Source organism: Anarrhichthys ocellatus, unplaced genomic scaffold (assembly GCF_004355925.1).
Source record: "Anarrhichthys ocellatus isolate YVR2014 unplaced genomic scaffold, GSC_Weel_1.0 scaffold2, whole genome shotgun sequence".
Classification (NCBI taxonomy): domain Eukaryota; kingdom Metazoa; phylum Chordata; class Actinopteri; order Perciformes; family Anarhichadidae; genus Anarrhichthys; species Anarrhichthys ocellatus.
In genome coordinates, this window is record NW_022280032.1 from 17,338,948 (window position 1) to 17,362,219 (window position 23,272).

The following is a 23,272-nucleotide window of genomic DNA, read 5'->3' on the forward strand; positions in this document are numbered from 1 at the left end:
CACACGTTAGACTTGGGGCGTTTAAACTGCATGTAATAACAGTGCGCAGCTCTTCTCTGTACCGGCCTCTCCCATCAGTGTCCGGTAGTAATACTACAATGTTAAGGCAATAATTACACATCTAATGTTTATTCTAAGCTAAACTAACCGGCCACTAGCTGTACAGCAAACACTGTATCCCTTGTTGGTATTTTTAAAAGCATTGTTTTGCATGTTCTTCAAGCTAACACTTTGCATAGAGTCCTTTAAATACAGAGATTCTTTTTTCATTCCCAGCCAGGGTTTGGTCAGGAATCCTTCTGAGTCCGGAGGGACGATACCAGAGGGAAGCATCATGCATTCCTATAGTGAGTGAGGGGAGCTGCTCTATGAGGGCCACATGGCTGACAAAAAATAAAAAACAACCCAAACTGTACACCTTCATATGACTAATTTGCATCACAGGTGGTGCCATAATGTGACTCTAATTTGGTCTCCCCTCTCAGCAGCAGCAATGTATGGGAGAGCAGTGGAGCATGCTGGGCTAATGACTTATCAGCCAGCATGGGAAGCAGCTGGAGGAGAGCCAGACCTGCACCAACGACGGTACCTGCACGCCCATGGTAATCAGCCTGGCGTCTCACTCTCACCAAGAACAAAGATGAACGCACGCAGCACAGCATGCTGGGGGAAAAGATAGATTCAGACTTCTGAGACTTATGACTTATGATTTCTCTTCAGGCATAACTTGAGACTCCGACAACTGGCGGAAGTTATTCGTCACAATATGACAAACATCATAGTGCAGTTTTTCGAAATATGAAGCCTACTGCAGTATTATAGAGTGTGGAGTATTAGACAGGGAACAGCAGGGACAGCAGTTGTAAGATATTATTTACATTATGGGCTTTTATCGTCATGATTAGACGACGAGTGACAGATTTTATACTCAACAGCTGTCAATTAAGACAACACTTTTTTTCCCAAAACATCTTAAGACTGCATGCAGTATTAGTTTGTGTGGCCTCGGTCGAAACAGACCAAAGGTCCTTGTTGTCATTCTCTGCTCTTTGAGTCACATCATAGCCATAATATGTTGTATAACATGTGTTTAAGACGGTGGTCGTACTGTATGTGAATAAGTACATTTACTCACATACTGTCCTTATACTTCACTTGAGTGCTTCCATTTTATGCAACATGCTACTGCACCACATCCCAGAGGCAAATATTGTACTTTTTTCTTCGCTACATTTGTTTGAAAGCTTTAGTTTAATAGTTACATTTCAGATTAATTAAACATCTCCTTCCTGTCCATGTATCTCCCAAATAGATTTTTCATTTTTCTGATGAATTGAAGGATCATGTGTTTCTTTTTGGGCTTAAAGTCTCCTACTTCTTAAGCTAAATCAACTATTTTAAAAACCTGTCAGATCAGTTGGAAAGTACATCATCATAAGACTGAAAACAGAGCTGTTTTTATGAGCTTATGAGAAGTTTACTTTTTAGAGATACAAGGTCCTCACAGGACGAACACAGGACGATCTTATACGATATGATGCATTGCTCTAGTTTAAACTACCCAACAGTGTATACAGAAGTTGAAATTAGCTCAACCGTAAACATCTAGAGCAGTGAAATGTGGGGGAACATTTTACTTTCTGTATCTTGTGTTAAATTTGGTGACAATACCCACATATTTTTTTACTAAAGTAATAATCTGAATGCAGGACTTTAACGTGTAGTGAAGTATTTTCAGATTGTTGTATTGCTCTATTACTTAAGTGAAGGATCTGAATTCTACTTTAACTACCGTTTAAAAGTGCGTGCGTTAATACTGCACATAACAGTGTTCTAGCTCTGAAATTTTCAAGCATAAAGTTCTTCAAATAGAGGACTGAACTGTTGTAAAATGTCCCCGTGTATTGCTTTGCACTTGTTTTACAGTTATATACAAATACATTTTAATTAAGGAAGATGTACAGATTCCAGCTAAAGTCTGCATCCGTACAAATTCCTGACAGTGTTTTACAGGTGAGATGTGTTTCATCGTGGTTTTGTTCCATCTTTTGTCTCTTTACTGTGAACCACTGATAGATTTGTGACTTTCAGACCACAGTAAATCCTCAGCTGACAAAGGAATCAGGGAATAATTGCACAAATACAATTTAATGGTCTTCATCAGACCCAATTAGGTGTAGCTCATTCATTTCAAGTCCAATCAGGGTGTGTTTGTTGTTGTAGCTGCAGGGGCCTCTGTGCGAACTGGTTGCTGGCACAGGTGGAAGATGTTCCTCACAGCTTTGTCAGAGCACAGACAGGAGTGGCGACCTTGAACAAAGTGAACCCAGAACCTCAAGTTCTCAATCTGGCTTTACTCACATCTTACTGCTGGACTACTTGTCTTTCTTTCTTTCTGTCTTTGAGGGACACCAGGCTGCTTTCTAATTTTTGTGAATTATAGCTGTGACGGTTTTGTAGTAGATTAATGATGTGTGTGCATGAGGTACTCAAGACTATGAGGCTGGAGAACTGAACCCTTGATCATTTTTCAAAGGTCAAAATAAAAAAATCTTCAATGTGTATTTTAGAGAAGCAAAGGCCTTTACACACCAGGGATGAATAAACGTCACAAAAATGTGAAATACTCGGCTGCGAATATTTCTCATCAGAACTAGTCATACCAGCAGCGATGCAAATTAGTGACAGTAAATAAATGGTTTGAATAGATTTCCACATCCTATTGACCCAGAGCAGCATCTGGCGGTCAGTTATGCAGTGTATACTGTATGTCAAGAGCTTTTATTATGAAAGGTAAGAACGGAGGAATTGGACCAGGTAGGTGCTGCCTTTGTCAAGATTATAAGGACTAATAAAGTTTACCCCCTTGGTTCATGTGTCCATTCCGCACAACGTGATTGACTGATGCCTGTATTTGTGGTGCAAAAGCGCATAAAAATCCCCATAGCTCCAGAGAAAGATGATGTTGCTTTTTCGGCTAGAAAATCGGCGGTTCGATCCCCGGTTAGTCACATGTCGATGTGTCCTTGGGCAAGACACTTAACCCTGTAGCTGTGCCTACGGTGTTGTGAATGTTAGTTAGTCCTGATGCACTGGTGGCACCTGCCATCAGTGTATGAATGGGTGTGAATGGGTGAATGACATGTAGTGTGAAAGCGCTTTGACTGGTCGGAAAGACTAGAAAAGCGCTATAGAAGTACAGTCCATTTAGCATTTTACGTACAAATGAACAGCAAGAAAACAACGCCCTTAAGAACAAAGAACAACGTAAAGTGAAGGACATGCAAACAAACAACAGTCTTTTTTTATTCCACACATTCTTCTTCCCAGTGTTTCACCAAAGGCTTTATGCAACTTTTCCCACATACCCTATGCAGTAGTACTCCTCGTGACCTAAAGTTTGATCTGTAACATTGGTGCACAATCCGTTAAGTATTACATGATTTCACCACACTTTGATAAACGCCCACCACACCATTTCCAAATATCAGTTGAACTTGTTTGACATGACAGTGTGCGACTGGGAAAAGATCAAAGTAGCAGTGAAACCTTATTATTAATCATATACCGAGCCTCGCGCTACTGTTACACCTCCGCTGTCTAAACCAATGCCCTTCAAACAACACGTCTGTATTTGCAGCTCAGTATCATGCACCTCACGAAGCAGAGCTGAACAAGAAAACAGCCATCGCCCCTCACCAGTCACTGCAGGGTGGTGTGCAAATCAATGGGTCAATCAGCTCCATCAGCTCCATCAGCGCTGAAGATCCCTGCAGTGACCAATAGGAGATGGACACCGAGTCACAGCTGGGCTCAGGTCACATTTAGGTCTCCAACACAGTGAGTGGTAATGAGCATCCCAGCAGTGTCATTGTCTGAGAAATGAAAAAGAAATAACACAGATACATGAGATTCTTAACAAGCTATGCAGGTCTCACATAGAGAAGTATAAAATGCCAATCCATAAAAATAGTAAAGATGGGTTTTCTTTCATTCTTTTTTTCCCCTGCAAATGCTTGACTTCCTCCGTGTCCATATGTCAAAGCGCTCCCCACTCTGGGAGTGTCCTATAGGGCCAAAGGCCCAAGGCTTCCCCTCAGTAGTTAAACCTTCACACTAACTGTTGATTGCAGGGTGGAAAAGGGCTTTGGTTTTATGACTCAAAATCTCAACAGGGACCTCACCATGGCAGCTCATATAATATCCTAAATAGCTTCGCTCATATTAGATTACATGCTGCATTTTGCTGGTTTTAACATCCAGCAGTTAGTGAACAACGAGGCTCTATGTGCTCGCAGTTGACACGTCTTCTGTGGGAAGCTACTTTAAAAGCTATTACAGTAATACACATCATTCATCTCGGTCACAAATGAACCCTGAGGTAAGTGAAAATTCTGGTCCTTTATATGCCTTCGGGCTTTAAAACACGTGTAAATTGACATCCACCAAACCAATGTTTTTGATACAGGCAGTAAAAGCATCTGACAAGTATAACAAGAACAGTTTAGGAGGAGGAGGTGTTGATGATACCAGGCACAATGAGTGTCTACTTCCTTTGTTTTGCAGCAGCAATGGGCAGCCATGAAGACCAGCTGAGAGGTAAAGGACTTGGATCCAGATGGGGCAAACTGCTGATAAATTCTTCACCAGCCGCATGATTAGGCAAAACGATTTGCTGCAGCTGCTCCTGGTCTCCATCCCCCCAGTTGTATCCGCTGTTTGGTTTTCATCATCGCTCCGGCCGCCTGCGTTAGGGTGCCAACTTAGCTGGACAGAATGAATATTACAAAAATGTGATACTGGCAGCAGTCCATGAATGAGAGCTGTTTATTTTCAGCAGGCAGTTCATTTCAGGACGAAAAGATGAGCACTATAAATTCACGTACTTTCTAATTCTGCACGTCACCATTTGTAGTAGTTTGCCCTTCATGTGGCAAAGGGAAAAAGTGTGAAGGCAGGGGTGATGGATGTACAGAAGTCCTGAACAGACATGATTCCATCTTCTTTTTTTAATGTCGTTATTTTGTGATAACAAGAGAAAACAAAAAGGTTGTTTCCTCTTATTGCTTAAAATGTTTGGGTCAAATCATCAGATGGTTAATTAATGTATTCAAATGGCCCAGATGAGCTGACGATGACGGACGCGATGAAGTTAGCGGAAGGATGTGTGCGAGACTACCTCCGTTTTTCAAATCAAGGTTTTAACAAGGGTACCAAGAAAATACACCATCCGAAAAGCAAAAACATACATAACGATAACACGATAAATGACATAAGAGATTGCAGTTTCATTCATTGGTGAGATCAGGCAGTTACTTGTACTACTGAACCCACTGAGAATCAACACTTAACCCTATGAAGGTTTTGACCGCTTTTGGGTTTGGCTTTGTGGTCCGTCAGTGGTTGAGTCACTCCAGCTCCCAATCTATATTCTACACCTTTGTAACATTTTGTCGTATCACACACATTTGAGACAAAGTGAGTGAGTGAATAACTGTTGCAGAGTTTTTTACCCAGTGATCGAATACTGAGTTAGCTTTTTAATTGTTAAACTGACATCTGTACTTGAAGTAAAACTGCTCAATGAAAAATATGTTTGGGACAAATAATGGAAGCTTACTTTCTGTCCTCTAGCAGACAAAAGTCCCTTAAAGAAACAGTGTGTGCATGGGGGTTACTGGCAAAATGGAAAATACTATTCATAACTATGTTTTCATTAGTTCATAATCACCTGAAAATATCAATCGTGGTGTTTTTGTTTGCTTCATATCTACATGTGGAGAGGGTCCTCTTCACGGAGTCATGTTTCTACCGTAGCCCAGATCAGACAAACCAAACACTGGCGCTAGCAAGCGCCTTTTTTCGTTTTTACCCTACCTGAAGGCCACCGTAGTTCTCAAACACGAGCAGAATAATATTCAGTTCAATGCAATCTGCATCCTCACCACCAGATGCCACTAAATCCTACACCCTGCTCCTTTAAACAGTTCAGAAATGCAGCAGAAGAAAAACATTTTACCTGCTTTAGACACCTACCAATCACTTCCACTTTGAACCTTTTAAACTGAAAACCTGAATGTGAAAATAAAGCAGTAACATGCAAATCGATTTCAGACTTAGTGAAATGCATATTCGGAGGTTGGTTTAGGGATTAGTGAGAAGCGGAGAGCCATAGTTTGTTGAACAGTAATCCTCTGCAGGCTGTCTTAGAGTGGTAAGACACTGCTCTGCACACTGTAGGAACAGGGTTGAGACCTCCGTAAATGCTTGTTTTGAAATATTCTGACCCTCTGAAGAGGTCACAGAACAGCCATCGCTGTTTTTTGTTCTGCTTATTACTGAGGTGATTCCACTGCGGCGTCTGTTTGGTGGGTTATTGGCTTGCCGAAACCCAGCAGTGTAACTGACTGACTGTGATTGAGATTAGACAGAGGCAAAGGCAGCATCTCAAGATATCTATTTCGCCCGTTGAATTAAGTGCAAGAATGTCAGTAAGTGCCACAGACATTGCTCTGACCATCAAAAGCAATTTTGCTGGTAATAAGGTTTCACACTCCAATTTATGACAAATAGCTGTTTTTAAGGCTAGATGCTATCCCACAAGCTTCAAACATACATTATGTTACAATGTTCTGACCTTTTGAAACATATAGTGCAAAACAGATGCATAAAGTTGCGATCTTTAAGATTTTCCTGAAAGCACTATTTTTGATACATTTTAAGGTCATCGTTTTTTCCAGCAGTAGCCATTCAATGAATGCATTCACATTCTTTATTTACCTCTACATTCTCTTTTATTGGTAGTGCCGCCATTTCCGTGCTGGAATGAAATTGCCATACTTACTCATGCAGGATTCAGAGGAAATGATCCAGTGTTGCTGTGTTGTATCAGCCTCACTGATACTGTGCACTCTCCTAACGCTGTATCTGAGCTGCATCAAAGGCACAATGAGTAGGATTTCACTTAAAAACAATGTATAGACTGCTAATCATCAGTCATCTCAATCATCCCTTATGACCCGCTAGAAGTGGGTGGTGATGTGTTTCTCTGTTTTTTCAAACTGCTGGCCAAACCGACTAAACAGAGGGAAACTTTCATTGTACAGCAGACACAGGAACTGCAATGCGTTTGTCACCGCATTTTAACCACATCAACATTATCAACTAACTAAGATCGTTTTGATTGTCAGCTGGCTTGTGTTGGAGATATTGGCCGTAGAGGTGTGATGAGCAGTATGTAGGAAGAAAATAGCTCCTAACTTCTGACAATAAAGTCTATGGATTATCTTAAGTAACCTGGTTGATTTCTGGAAGGAGACATGGCTGTTAAGGTATTTTCAAATTGTATTTTCCTGCCCTTTAAGCAACACAAGCCGAGTGTCATCTCGTCCCATTGTATTGGAGAGAAGGCCGGCATCTCTACGGTTGATACCTCTAAAACTAGGCAACTCACACCAAAACAATCTAGATTGATAAATAGCACTACAGTTAGGAGGAAAAATATGTATTTTTGACTTTTGGGTGAACTGTCCCTTTAAGGTTTATAACTTTAATATCATACTGAATTTCAATTTTTATTTTAATTTGCTCGACAACAAGTTAATGGCATCAAAGACACTGTAGCAAATGGAGGACGGATCCACATTTTATGAGTTACAGCTTTCCGTGCACGTGCTGCAGAGATGCAAACACAAGTTGAATGAAAACAAATAAACACATCACAGTCCACCAACAGCCAGCCCACAAATAAACAAACATCCACTCTACCATCTTTGTGCAATTAGAGCAGAGGTTGTGCACTCAGTGTGGGAGACCATGCATGTGCAGACGCCCTGAGAAGCATAATGACTGATTTACTCACACTGCATCATCCACATTAATCAACTCACTGTCTCTAATGTTGCACAGCCCATGACCTGGCGAGGTGGTTCTTGCCAGGACGTGGCCTCTCTGAGGATGTCAACGAAGCTGATCGACTGTCTGACAGATCACAGAGAATCTCTAAAATCTTAATTGCCCAAATGATTGCGATTTACTGAAATCTAAACATCTGCATTTTGTCAACTTCCAAAAGAAGTGTAGTTTAGTCTCCTTATTCTCAAGGCTCCCATCTATCGAAGCATCGTGGTTCTGAGCCCAGCAGGTTTTCATCTTTAATCCTCCTCTGCTGTAAAAACATTTACATGTATTTTCTGAAGAACACACCAGAAATTCCAGAAATCTGATCTCTGTCACAGTGTGGGGAAAGCCAGCGTTCTTGGTGAAATGAGGTGGGTGGGTGTGTCCGCGGAGACCTTTTTATGGCGTGAAAGCTTGCACATTATAGTTTCTATGGGAACTGGGTCTGTGTGGCTGTTGCAGCGGAGCAGTAATTAGTTGTTAAGAAAGAGAAACTATAGAGGGGAAAAAGAACGAGCGGTGAACACACACACAAGAGGTGAGCAGCATGGTGCATATGTGTTCATGTGGTAGAACAATTATGGGGCAAGGTCAGGTTGAAGGGTTAACCTACCGTTCCCACTGTGGGGCTAATTAGGAGTCATGACGGATTGTTGCAGTTGACACTCCACTGTTCATTTGCTGCGTTCTCATGACTCATCTGATCACCTCAGCTCATTTTTTTCCTCGTAAAATGGGTGTAAAAATATGTCCTGAAATGCTGCAGAGCCAGCAAAGTAAACAAAGACCAAATCAAAAAAGCACTTTTATGATTTACCAGACACTAAAACTGAGATCATCATAATTATAATAGTGTATTCAGAATAAGCTCACAGGCAGAATTTCAACTCTCCAGTTAATTATTTACCGACATTATCCACAAACCGACCTCTCTTTGTGCTGCAAATTGAGGGATAATGCAAATAAATTCTATGGAGCATTAACGGGTGTTCCTCGCGGCTGACATCATCAAAGCGCTGACCGGGTGTCTCTCTGTCCGTCTCTCTGTGAGGGCCCCTATGACGGGTGTCTGAGTGTGCATGATAAGGAGCATCTGAAAGCCAGCCATCTGGAACACAGGGGTGTACCTTGGCAGCCCTGCTCCACTAATCGCCCCCTGTAAACATACAGTAGTGTATATGTAAGCCGTAATGAGTCTTTTGCTATACAGCCTGAGGATGGCAGCGTACATTCTCCTTGTCTTTTGGTACAGATGGCATGGCGAGATAATAAGTTGTCAGAGCTCGACCGAGGGCCTCGGCTGTTTAGATTAAGGTTTCACATAGCGTGTACTTGGAAGGCCACAGCGATAGATCTCCTCTGTGGAAAATAAGAGAGGGATGTCCTCAGACTTTAAGGGAAGAATTACGTAATTTATGACTTGTCCAGATCGGTAGTTAGAAACTGTGTGATAAAAGACTCAGTTTCGCTGGCTACAACAAATCAATCACTTTGAACTTCTGTGATCGGACAAGGTTGGCCATTCCTTCGTCTCTGCACTGCAGAACCCCCAGTGAGTCAAGACATTTCAGTAAATCATATTGGAGCACAGACAGACTCCTAATAGCTTTATAATTGAAGAAATACATTACATGGTGTCTGGCAATACACTACAGCATGACCTTAAGATATATTGATTTTGTATAACACATTAGGAAAGTGGGATGCTAAACTCAAAATCGTGTTAGGTTTAATGAGGGCAAAACGGAGGAGTAAAATTGTTGGAAAGCATGGGTGAACAGGTAACATATTATAAAATCAAACTCACGATTTACCTTTTTAATCTGGCTTTTAATTGAGCTTTATCTATTTATATTTGTAGTTACTTATTGTATTTATTGAGCTTTATTAATTTCACATCCTACCTCTGGTGTCTCACCACCATAAATTGACAATATTTATCTTTCCTCAGTTCCTCAGTTATTAGTGAATGTGTTAATTAATCAAAAAAGTGGTTTGTGTGTGAAAAACATTATAGTTATCATTCCTGACATGATCATTCTGATGCCAAAGTTAGCACTGACGCCACTGACATGCCATCCTTTTGCAGTTTTCATCAGAGTAAATTAAAGTAAAATAGCTTGGCTAGCAAGGTAATTAGCTTGTTAGCTCAAACGCTAACAGGACAACATATTCCAACAGTTTAGAAGATGTACCATCGACTCCTACTGCATGTCTGCAGATCACGTCTCTTTGTGTCTGCAGATCATGTCTCTTTTGTGCAGCAGTGTAATTAATCCAAAAAAGGAGGTAGAATTCAAATGGATGGTGCAAAGCATGTGGTTGAAAAGCTTCAATAACGTTCTCAATTTTGTAAAGCTATTTAATGAGCCTGAACCCAATTCAAACAAAAGCATCATCATGGCATACAATGTGAGTGCTATGCAGTATGTCACTGCTTTTTTGCACAATCAACAACGTCAAACCTCCGTCATTCCAAAAGGTTTATTTTTTTGGTCGATTTTTCTGATGTAAAATTATTTTTTACTTCGGCGAAATTATTAACAATGTTTTTTTCACAAACAATGGGAACGGGAGCAGGATGAAGACAGTTAGAGCAATACACCATCTGCAGGTGGAGTCCAGGAGGGCTTTAACAATGGCCGATACAATCATCTCCTCTCACCCCCTCTAAAAACAGTCCACCTCCCCATCATACCAAACTGACAGCTTTGCCATGGGCTGGCAGCCGAGTCCGGAGGCTTGTTTCTCCTACAAGAGGCACGGAATGTCCTAAGGCACAAATATACAGAATCCCAAGTGCAAATGCAATGCGGCAAAACATCCACTAGTTATGAACCAGACTCTTTTGCTTGCCGTCATCTATAATGTCAACACTAAGTGATCGGCTAATTACACACAGCATTGACGATTACTTCCATTTGCCAAACTCATGTCAGCACATTTCCTGCTCCTGCCAGGGTGAACTGTGTTTAGATTTTGGAAGAGAACTGGACATTGCTGCAAGACACTGTAATCACATATAACTGTCAAATCTGATGGCCTTGCATATATGAGACAACTGATTGATCGGGTATACTTTGCGTGTCTAAATTAATAGCGTCATACAAAGTGTAAAAAAAATGCAACCATTCTGGAAAAGCTGGGGATATTCTGGCATCTGTTAACCTTCCCCCACTACTAATGAGGGCAGAAAAGAAAAGCGAGCAACATCATTTACATAAGCAGGACACTTCGGCTCTACATTGAACAACTACATGAGTGCAGTTTTCACCTCAGGACACAGCAGATGTCAACTGGATTTAAAGTAAGGACATTTCTGGCACACAAGCGAGGACCCGTGAGCAGACCTGGATTCATGCTGGCTGGATTCTGATTCTCGCAGAAAATGTACTTTATAAAAATATACTACATGCATCTCATCACGGTATGCCTCTAAACTAGCTGGCGCAATGACTCGTAAAAATCATTCAAAAGTTCAGACATTTTTAATTGTAATTACATATTTATTTTACAGATCTTACACAAATCGATATAAGAGTGACTAGAATATGGTAAGTGAAGAGGAGCAACATGACAGGCATGCAAGTCGCTCTTCTTCACTGTCTAACTGAGGTCTGTCTATATGTTCTCTCAGGTGACACCGCCATCAATCACCGGTATGAGTAATCAATCTCATTCATCAAACTGTAATGAATGCACGCAAAAAGTATCAGAAATACATAATAACTACAAGCGTAATATTGGCATGTCAACATTCACCAGTTGGTCAGCAGCCCCACACAGATGGTACAAAGCGATATGTAAACATTGTATTCCCTCACATCATTAAGCACGTATACCATATAACCTCTGGTTCTCCAATTATGTACTCGTTTCCTTTGTTTTTGTTCAAGGTGCTATATGCAGAGTAGATGTGGTATTCTCAGAAAGCAGAATAAGGTCCCTCCAGGTCGCATGCTAATACAGCGGGGGGGCATTAACTGGCTGACACAGAGCCCACGGTATATTTTCTTTGGCATTAACGTCTGTCTGCGGGGGGCAGTTTAATGAGTTTTTGGTGTTTTCTGTTTGCCTATTAACTTTTCTATTAATATGATTCTCTGTATCTCTGCTGCGGGGCACACAAGTGCAACACCAGAGGAGAACCTTTCTTTTTTTGTTTTTTTTGTTTACTCATTGCTATGGAAGATTACAATGCCCTTGTTGACAGAATGGAGAGCCAGGCCAGATTATGAGTCTCTGTCAATGGAATGCCTACACCTGAGACAAAAAGCACTTGAATAAATCCAATTAAATCCTGTTTAATCTCATAAATCGCCTATTGGGAACTAGTCACTATTATAGTGGAACATTACAGATTTAACAGCAATAGAATACGACCGAAAATAACAATAATCCTCTCATGCGCCACTGGTAAAATGGAGTTGATCGTCAAGCTACATTCTCATTTTCTGCATGGTTTCGTTCACGGGGATGTAAGATAGAGTAAGCTACATGAACTGCTTCTGTGGAGAGAATGTGGGAGACGAAAGGTTTACTTATTAAAGTCTTTAAACTCCAATTAGGGTGTCTAATTATCTGATCCTTCTGGGGCAGGATTAATGAAGCTGCCCAGCTCCCATCTGCTGGTGACATCGATGGAGCGTATGTGTGTGTGTACACAGGTTTGTGTGTGTCGGTGCGATAAAGGTTGCTATTGGAAAGACAGAGCCAAGCAGAGGAGAGCCAGAAGTAGCAGGTTTCCCCCCCCCCCCCTCCCCCACAGCTCTAGTCATCCCACATGCTCACTCACATGTGGAAACCATCGACAGAAGAATACAGACACACAAAGCAAAACCACTGAGAGACATGTTAACATTAACAGCAAAGCCTACGAGCAAAGTTGCAAGACCTTGAACCGGATTGGGGACACAGCGTTGTCATCACTAAATCCGTTCGGCTTTTTTCGCTGTCATCGACTATTTGTACCTCTCTGAGGAGTACGATCTGATTGAGGAGCCGTTTCATATCCACAGAGTCGCTTGTTAAAAGTTTGAATAGAGCATTAAGCTCTGCTGAGCAGCAGAGTGGCCTTTAAATGTATACATGTGAGCTGAAGTTTTTATTTTAAAAAAACAACCGGGACGCCTTCCACAGCGCACACTTTCTACATTACCTGATTCATATTCGTGAATGGAGCCATATGGGAATAACTCCCTTCCAAGGATAGTCTTTTATTTATACACCTTCAGCCAAAAAAAGGCCACACTGCTCACCTTGGTGGAACAAAACATTAAGTTGTCACCGAAAGGGTTCAGAGAGGTGAATATTGAAAAAATAAAATAAAAAAATGGTTCAGTGCTTCAGTTGTTAAAAGAGTAGTTTTAAATTTGGGGAAAGAAAGATAAAAGATCCAAGTTTTGTGGATTTATTTGCCACATACTCATGTTTCTCAAAATGTGAAGTGAAATGTGCATGTGGTCTGCTGGATGTGCTGAAAGGGTTACTGCGTAAGGTTAATGTAGCCTCTGAAGTTTAAAGTCTGACCTCGCTCTTCACCTCAGCTTCCTGTACCAATATGGAGCTGGAGCTTGCCTGGTTCTGTCCAGAGGAAAAGATGATTTGTAATTGTAAGCTGTAAACTTACTAACACTCTAACTTTTGTCTTGTTTAATCCATACACAGATAGAAATGTTATCAGCGGAGTTGCATGCTGGAACTATTTGCTGGCTTCCCAGAGTCTCCTCTTAATTAAGCAAATAAGATGTAAGAGTTAATTAGTGAGCCTTAGAGGTAGTGCTGGATTTCTAAACTTTGGACACGGGCAGGCTTGCTGTTCCCCCCCGTTTCCAGTCTTTATGATAAGCAAAGCTTATCTGGCTCTATCACCATCTTCAGCATACAGACATGAGAATCGTATTGATCTTCTTATCAGACTCAAAATCCTTTAAAGTGCAGAGTATGTGGTGCACTTTAAAGGATGATGCAGAGTACATGGGCTTATTAACACAATTCAGATTTATAGATAGTCATGAGCAATTGAACACCCCCTTTGTTGACGTTCAGCGGTTTAGCTTTTTCATCTTGCTGCAGGGATGTACAGGTGAACTATAGGACCCAGTGACATCACAGTCGGGTGTGGTTACAGGTGACTGCTTTATAGTCGGTTAATTTGCATTGAAGGAGTAACCAAGTAAAGATCTTATCATGCAACAGTTCCACTGTTTTCATTTTGGAATGCCTCATCTGATCTTTTACTGAGACAGACTTTCAGAGAAATAACTAGCGTCCTTTTAATCATGATGTCTTCTTCCTCTTTGTGACTGATTGGACCCTGCTGTGTTGTGTAGAGAACAGAAATGTTCCTGTTTATCAAGATACACAGTGCCGTGGTGTTTCATGTGTGCCTCAAGTGACAAATAACATCAAGAGTGCGGCTTCCTAACTTTGTTAGCAGTGTCTGTGATGTTTGAGTTGATGTGAATGATGTTGTAATCTTACACCTTGGATGAACTTCTGCAAATTCATCTTCAGAAGCAAACATTCATTTACACTCCACAATGGGGAGTGGCATTGTATCTTCAAAGTCCACGGATTCATGTACGGAAAAAGATCCATAAAGTGCAGCAAGCGAAGTGGTTTTGGAGCGTTTATGGCTTTAGTGTATAATCAGTTTGTCCAGTTATCTTTAAACATATGGCATATGTAATGTGATAGATTTAACTGGGCAGAGCTTGTAGGTTGATCCAGTGAAGGAAACAGCAAGAGTGCTCTGATCTTGTCTTGTGAAACGCCTCCAGGCTTGAATAGGGTCAATGGACCAAATCATTGAAACGGGAATCAAAGGACCCGAGTCACCCCTGTTTTTATTCCTTGGCTTCTTGGCCAAAGGCTGTATTCCAATGAAGCAGGTAATAGACCCCCATAGTAGTGTTACAACTTTTGTCGTGTTGAAAAATCAAGAAAAAAACATACATCTACATCACTTTGGTTTCATTTAGGTCCTACAATTAATGACACAGTTGTCATATAACTTCACAGTGTTAAATAGTCACCTTGTTTAGCAGCATTGTCATGACTATGAACCAAGAAGAAAAAAAACTATTAAAGCGCTCAACAATAAAAATGGCATTTTAACAACATAAAGTAAAATGAATTACACATAATGATTCAGTAAATGGTGTGAGCTAAATGGAAAGGAATTAAATGCCACTTTTGGATGCATTTTCCATGATAAAAGCTATTTTATGGCTGACTGTTTTTTTCCTGTCTGCCGAATAATACATTCAATCATGTAAGTACAGTAGGAATTTCCACAGTAGTGGAATTGTAAAACTATGAGAGAAAGAGCATCTGACCACAGCCAGAGTTAACAGCACTGAGTAGGAGTCCATCTGCCTGATTGGACTGAGCAGTAAACGATCCAGCTAGAATGAGACAAGTTCATTGCTGAAGACTGCCACCGCTCTCTTTTTAAGCACATTAAACACGGACTGATGTCATTGTTTACATGCAAAATACGTTTGGTAAAAGGAGCTCCACTCATGTGATGATTGCAGAGAGGCAAGGTGCATATCTGTGTCAGGGTGTGTGTGTGTGTGCGTGTTGTTTTTGCTAACCAGCCTGTGGTATCCAGTAATGTGACGTGATGGACTGTACCTGCAAATGTCACGGCTCCACAGCCAAACCAAGCTGCCTCACAGCTAAGTCCAGGCTTTATTGGCATATCCTTAAATGAGGAAAAAACATAAGAGAGGAGAAGGTCCAAATCGTTATTTTCCCAGAAATGAATATAAATACAGAGTGGGTAGATTGATAGGCTTGATAAGAACAGCCTACATAGGCACTTATTTGGATTCTTGCTGAGAGTTAGATGAGAAGTATGACATCACTCATGTCTGTATGGGAAACATGAAGCTACCACCAGCAGCCGGTTAACTTAGCTTAGCACAAATGGAGACTTTGGGAAGTTACTGCTCCCAGCCAAGAAACAGTTCTCCACATAACCCCAGTAAAACCAGAACATGTTCTTTTAACCGTTTAATTAAGAAGCTGGTGAGTAGGTTTTGGTACGTTTAGACAAAACCAGGGTGGTTGTTTCCCCGTGTTTCCAGCATGGATGTATTAATAAAAGTCGATGTACAGATATAAATGATAAAGGTCATATCTCAGCAAGAAAACACATATGCGTATGCCTTAAAAACTATTCCTTGCAGAACAAAATGAATGCAAAAGGGACTACATTCATTGATCACAATCATCGTGTTTTCTTAAAGAAAGACTACAGATTAGGCCTTTAAATCACTGTTTTTCAGCACACTGTTGTGAGCATGAATAGGAACAGAGCAGGTGAACTCAGTATTGCCGCGCTAATGACTTCTGTGATCAAAGAAATAGCCACTAGCCTTTAAATATTTAACACATGGCATGTAAAGGGCAGGAATGTTCCTTTATGAGGAAAGCCTATTCTCCCTGCCTGACCCGATGGGTTGAACTGTGTAAGTGTGTGAGTGGCAGTGAAACCGGCTGTGGTGAGGACCGCCACCCCTGTGTGGGCTGTAACTGCCGGTGGGCCAGCAGGTTGGACAGCATGTGCTGACAGAACTACGGCTCTACGACTCGCTCGTAACAAAGACTTCCGGACCCAAATCTGTTCCTCCCTTCGTCTGCTCTCTGGGTTCGTGTTTGTTTTACTCTCTTGTTTTTAGTCAGTCTGTTATCTTCCCAACAGCACCCATCATTCACATCATGCTCTGAACTTTTTATCAACCACTCTCTCTCTCTCTTTCTCCTTTCCCTGCAGTCTTACGCCTTTCTTTCGCTCTCTCTTCCTGTTTCTCTCTTTTTTCTTTCTTGCAATATTTATGGCTCCCTCATACAGTATCAACCAGAGAGAGAAATCTGCTCTCTCTCTGTCATAATGCTGCGAGACAGCACCCAGTTTTCTAATTTCCTGACATGAATGCTGATGACCGCTGTGTGCAGAAATACACCAGGCTGCAGGACAACAACCTTGGAACAGTGCATCCTTCCAGAAATCACATCACATTCTATTGTCATCAGGACCTGGAATTAAAAGCTTTACTAGCAGGCGATTTGACTTTGCAAGGGTGAGAGAGCGAGGCTAAATCTCCCAAATTTCAAGCAGTCTGACTCATATCATCTGGGTAATAAAACAGGCTATGAGGCAAAATGGCTGCTTAGAGACTTGAGTGTGTCTGAAATCTTGAGCATAGGCCTTTTTTGCCCTGATGCAAGCTGACACCTTTTCTGTAAGATCGCTGTAACACCAGCTGTAATGGAAGTCTTGTTTTCTTCTCTACAACTTTGCTGTTTATTACAAACATGCGTATGTCTGAATCTGACTCCAGCTGAAACAATATACTAGATGAGAAAGTGATTTAACATACAATGAATCCTCTCAAATATTATTAACAAAATGACAAAGACTGCCCCGAAAGAAACAATCCAGAAGGTATAGTAAAACATCTGTCTTTTTTCACCACAATTTACCGTACACCACTGTTTCACATCAGTTTAATGAAATAGTGCTGGCTACAATGAGATCAAGGCAACTCTGAGTGCAAAGATAGAGCACTTGAAATGCAGAAGTAATCGTATTTAGTTTAATGACATATCACCTGACAAAGCATTAAAAGTACCACAAGGGAAAGGTCCTTAAGGGCCAAATAAGGGCTGTACAGAAGTCCAGGTCTGTTAGAGAACGGAATAGTGTTGTAACCTCTAGCAAAGCCTCTTTTTTAAAAGGGAAAACACAGCACGCCAGGAGCATCCTGAGGAGATGTGAGAAGCTGTGTGGCTCACCCCAGCCTGTGGCCGACTAGCCACAGCTGCAGTTTTACCACTTAAGTGTTTGTGTGTATAAGTATAGTCCCTGTGTGTGAATACATGCACTGCACAGTTTTCACTCCATTATATGATTTTTGTTGTCATATTATTATCATTATCTCTGCCAGGAGAATCATGTGAACGCTTGCATGTTTCCGTGAGTGCATCCGTGTGTCCGTCCATGAGTAATTGTTTACCTCTGTGTCTGTCCACACAGGCTATTCTTACATTCTGCTGCAGCAAACTGCATAATATTTCGGGTGGCCAGCTATGGCTGCATGCTCAATGACCTCTCATGGGTGCGGTGATTCACACTTTCTCAAAACACTCACTACTCTTGACCTGCAGCAGGGTTTGACTAACAGCTAACGGAACTACAAGTACACACACTACTGAGTATACTGCCGCAACTCAGCCACTGCCACATGGGCAGAAAATTAGTTTACTTTTGTTTTTGTCAAGATTTAATGATGTGTCTTAGAAGCCGATTGTGAACCGATTGCCTGCATACACAACCACTTGCTTTTGAGATTGAATGAAGTGTTTTTTTTACAACGCCTTACAGCCTTGTGGTGTCTTGGTTTAGCTTCGGCCAGCTCTGACCAGGGTTCGACAACTATCAAAAACAAAGATTTTCTTCATATTCAGGCTGGTTTTGTGGATGTCAAGCTAGTCATGGTTGATACGTTGACACTTCTACGCAAGCTAATGTTACTGAAGGTATACTGAATGTATATACATGCTGCTTTTGCTTTTTAATGATTGCAACAGTGAATAAAGACCCAACTTGGAACAGTGTTGTTATTTTCATTGTCTTCTGTCTTGAACACCAACTGATGTAGTGGTTCACTTTTACACTGTGATCTCTAGGCTTTAGTTTCTATCTTTATCTTTTTAACCTGTTTTCACTGCTGAATCAGTTTGACATCCAGGATATATCGTTCAAATGCATATTGTAGACCCTTCTGTCAGCTTCTTTCTGAAATTGCTTTTTCGTCCCCCCCCCCCGAAAAAAAAATATTCAGGGCGTGCAGTTAATCACAGTATGGGCTTTGGTAGCCCAGGTAGCTCTGACACTTTGATTGTGGGTTGTATTTATTCAATCATACAGCAGTGGTCGTTACAGAAACACCTGGCAGAGATCTGCACTCTACTGAGTGCACCTTTCTAGTTGCATCTGTTCAACCCATATGATATTGTCAGGAATACACTGGAGGCTTGTGATTAAACTGGGTTTCCCACAATCAGCATTGTGGACCACGATACTATTATGCTTATCATAAACAGTAAGCCTTTGGAGTGCAGTTGGCATTCCCTAAAATAGAACAAGAAAAGTCATGCTAGCAGCTCTGTGACGCAGTATTTCAGCAAAGCTGTGCTTTCAGCATAGTGCTAACGTTAGCTCGCTAACATGTGCACAACGACAATGCTAACATGCTGATGCTTAGTTGGTTCATCTTGGCATGCTAACATTTGCTAATTAGCACTAAACACAAACTACAACTGAAAATCCATTGAATAGCTGAGATATTTTAGTCCGTACCAAAGTCGTGGAACGGACGAAATTGTCGTCCCAAGGGCCGAAAAGTCATATAGTAACAAATTCCACATTAGAATTGTCTTCAACTTCCTGGTAGGTTGGGCATATAATAAACAGTGGAAATCACCTGTGTGCATTGTAAAAGATCCCATAACAATCTCCAGAGAGCCTTAGTAGTTCTTCTACAAACTGTACACAGTCGCCCTCCATTAGGTTTCGAGTGAACTTGACTGTTCAAACATACAAGCTGTTCACACAAATGAAAAGACACTCTGCACTCATACTCCATTTGTACACACAAATCACTCGCAGGGGGCTTGTTTACACTTTGGGCCGCCCAGATTGACTCTCTCCACGGCTGATGAGGCGTAATGTAAATATATTACAAAGCCATTAACGTCATTAACATCATCTGATCTGCAGTATTCGATCTCACTGCAGTGAAAGATAGTTTCAACATGTGGGTATTTGTGGTGAAACGATGAATCTGAAACTCATTTGAGAAAAGTTAAACTTAAAGATACCTGTGAATTATGTGGTAACAGGTTCTTTCACAGTGAGTGTGCTCTCTTTAGCTTTATCCTCCTGCTCCGTAGTAAAGACACGTCATTCCCTTTAAAAATAATTGCTCTCCCCTTACAGTATATTGGAAAATCTGTGGAATAAATTTAAGGATCATAGTACTTTAGATAAAGGCACAGCTTTGCGCTAGAGCGTATCTGAGCTGATACATATTTCATTGAACTCATTAATTGAATTATTGCTTTAAAGACACATGAATAGAGATTCATCATACGATTTATTCCACAAGTTACAGTTTTCCTCCTGTTGTCCCTCTGACATGATGAGGAAGTTCCAGAATTGGTTGCTTTCTGGCGTACCTGTTTTACAAGTCTGAGTTACAAGTAAACGGTCTTTTAATGAGTGGTACTGGTATCAATCATGCAACCCAGCTGTGTATATATTTGGGGTCTCTGTTGAATTAATACAATTTCCATCTAAAGCTGCAGCATAGTCACTACAGAACAGTAACAAGAACAGGCATCCATCCAGCCTCTGCTGCCCAAAAAGTGCCATAGGGAACAAGGACGGGGCGGGGGGAGACATCGATGGACCAGAGGAAAACAGAAAGGGGAGGGAAGAGGCAGGTGGAGACAGTAATAGACCAGAGGATGCAGGGGGAGACGGTGGAGGACGGGGGAAACCGGGAGAGGCTGGGGGAGATGATTGGCATTCCAGACTCTTGTCTGCAGTTGCCCTTGCAGTGACCCATTGGAGCCCTGATTGCTATATTTATCAAGCAGCTGTATGATGTTGGAGTGCACAGAAAACCAATCAGTACCAGTCCAACAGTGTGACACACTTAGATTAGAAACCTTATTGATATGAAGTGACATTTCTAAATGTTCTTGTTAATCAGTTTGCCATATCAAATCTTAACGGGTCTGTTATTTCCTTCTATCCATATAGGCAACGTGTATTCTCTCCCATAATCAGGATATATTCATATATTAAAGAGGGCTGCCATCCTTTTGAAAAATCCACATCTGAGATGAAATCATTAACACTGCAAACCTTCCTCCAATCTTGTTCATGAGCAATAAACAAAACAAATTCTGCAAAGCAGACAACAACTAGGCTGCTAGCCAATAAGAGGCAGGATGGGGGAAAAATGAATCTAACTACCATGAATAACAGACCGCGCAACTGCCAATGGCTGTATAAGAGATAATTGGGGAGATGGATGAGAGGCAAACATTTCCCCCAAAAAATCTCTTGCACACAAGGACTATATTGCTCTATTGCTCTGTCCAGAATCAATCTTTTGACTAAGAGATATTCCCTGCATGTAGACTTGAAAACTTCCTGTAAATAGTATGTAGCTTGCCTTTTTCAAAGCAAAGAGAGGCTGTGGTCAGCATGTATGCAAGAGATTACAATGTATTTCAATAATTACCATTTTAACAGCGGTAAAAAGGGTATTACAATGTCAGTTTTAGCCACACTATGGCTCGTGAAATTGTCAGTCATTTGGTCCGCCACTTTGGACAAGATTGAAATATTTCATCAACCACTGGATAGATGGAATAATAGACAGTCATGGCTACCAGAGGCTGAATTCTACAGATCCTCTGACTTTTCCTCCAGCAGCACTATGAGGTTGACATTTATGATTTCATGTGAAATTTGTCAAAACCTGTTGGATGGATCGCCATCAAATTCACTACCCACTTTCATGTCCTCATTAAAGGGTCATCAACGTGATTACAGTTAACTTTGATGACCCCTTAAAGTTTCATTTAGCCTCATCACCAGGTCAACATTTAATTTGTCCAATGGTTTACAGCTGCAAAACCATGACATTCCCATCATCCTCAGCTAGACTTTGTCTTACTAATGTGTTAATTATTATCACTAGTGCTATAATTAGTGCATGTTAGCATGCTAACAGACTAAACTAAGATGGTCACATTGGTAAATAGTATACCTGCTAAACATCCACATGTTAACAATGACATTGTGCACATGTTAGCATTTGTGATGACTAAATGCATTATTCAAACATTGTAGATCTAATTTTAAATTCATTTATATCAAGGAAGTCAGACAGAGACATTATGGTGGCACTTTTGCCATTCCCAGAATCATGTACTTATTCATACAGTTCTTTGTAATACAGAAAACATTTCATCTATGGCTGCCGAATAGCTATAAATAATGCAGCGGCCATTGTACAATAGCAAATTCAAATCTGGCTGTGCTGCCCAGCTCCAGAGTTCAGCTCTTATCAATGCTTTGAATTCCTCCCGCACCGATATAAGGGGACAAATGAATGCAAGGTGCTGTGGATGAAGCTGCACAACATATTGAAAATTAAGTAGATTCTAAAATAACAAGCATTATCTGCAGAGTGAACCTGCCTTCCATCAGTTCAGAAAGTGATTGAGGCTCGCGCTTCAGTCAGGCCAACTGAAATCCAAATTCCACTGCTGGATTCCTCCTCATTCCAATATACTTTCATTTGGAGCTTGTAAAACCTTTGGAAATATCTTCCTGTGGCCCGAAAAGCCATGAGAATTGTCGTATGCATGGATTTTGTGGATATCACCACTAACCTGCATCTTGAATCAACTGTGAAACAAAGTTGCAAATGTGTGTTTCAAGAGCCATCTGGAAATGCAACGCACATGGTCTCATTTTCCACTCTTTGTTGTTTATAAAATTTCCAACACCACTTTTGTTAACCTTGTTGATAACCTTAGAGCAAACCACAGAGAGGCAGCCAGCCAGCACTCAGGAAATGAAAACAGCCTATAAAGCTGCAGCCCAGCATCGTTTGTACTCCTGCTCATTACAAATATTTCAAATGTAGTACAAGCTCAACAAAAAACACAATAATTGATCATATATACTGTCAGTTAGGTATGACTAGAAGTGTGCATAAATGTTGGTATACATGTGTGTATCAGGTGGAAAATATGACTTGTAAAAATATGACTTGTTTGTCACTGAAAAAAAACACATCTTCCTGCTTCCCTCCTCTGCTCAGCCACCCTAAGTGACACATGGCGCTGCCATTAACAAAGTGAATGGGAGCAGAGATCCAGACGGCTGGATTAGTATTTCCCCCTGCATGCCAGACAAGACAGAAAAGACATTCTAAATAAACGACAAATGGTGAGAGCACCCAGGAGAGAGAAACAGAGAGAGGGGGGGAGACAGGAGTGGCAATGAGAGTGAAACAGAAAGGATACAGGACAGATTTAATCACAATGCGTTTCCACTCGGCTACCAGGTGGTGCCAAAGAGAACAAGGATGGGATGATGATGAGTGTTGTAGTGGCTGCGAGGGAAATTGAGCAAAGAATGATATTCTACTCTGGAGGAGGCAAGCCTGTTTCTGATTCAAAATGTCTTCTTTTGGAGGTATTCCTCCTGTTTTTGAAAACAATTACATGTTTAACGGATTCCAATGGAAACCCAATCATTAAAAGTACGTAA

The 23,272-nt window shown here is 41.1% G+C and overlaps 1 protein-coding gene across 1 annotated transcript in view; it reads right to left on the reverse strand.

The window, feature by feature from the left end:
• Positions 1-3,717, reverse strand: part of tspan9a (tetraspanin 9a) — a 152,334-nt gene extending 148,617 nt beyond the window's left edge. Inside the window, exon 1 of the mRNA XM_031862758.1 lies at positions 3,700-3,717. The gene's annotated coding sequence lies outside the window, so the exon portion shown is untranslated. The remainder of the gene's footprint in view (positions 1-3,699) is intronic.
• Positions 3,718-23,272: the final 19,555 nt, after the last annotated feature.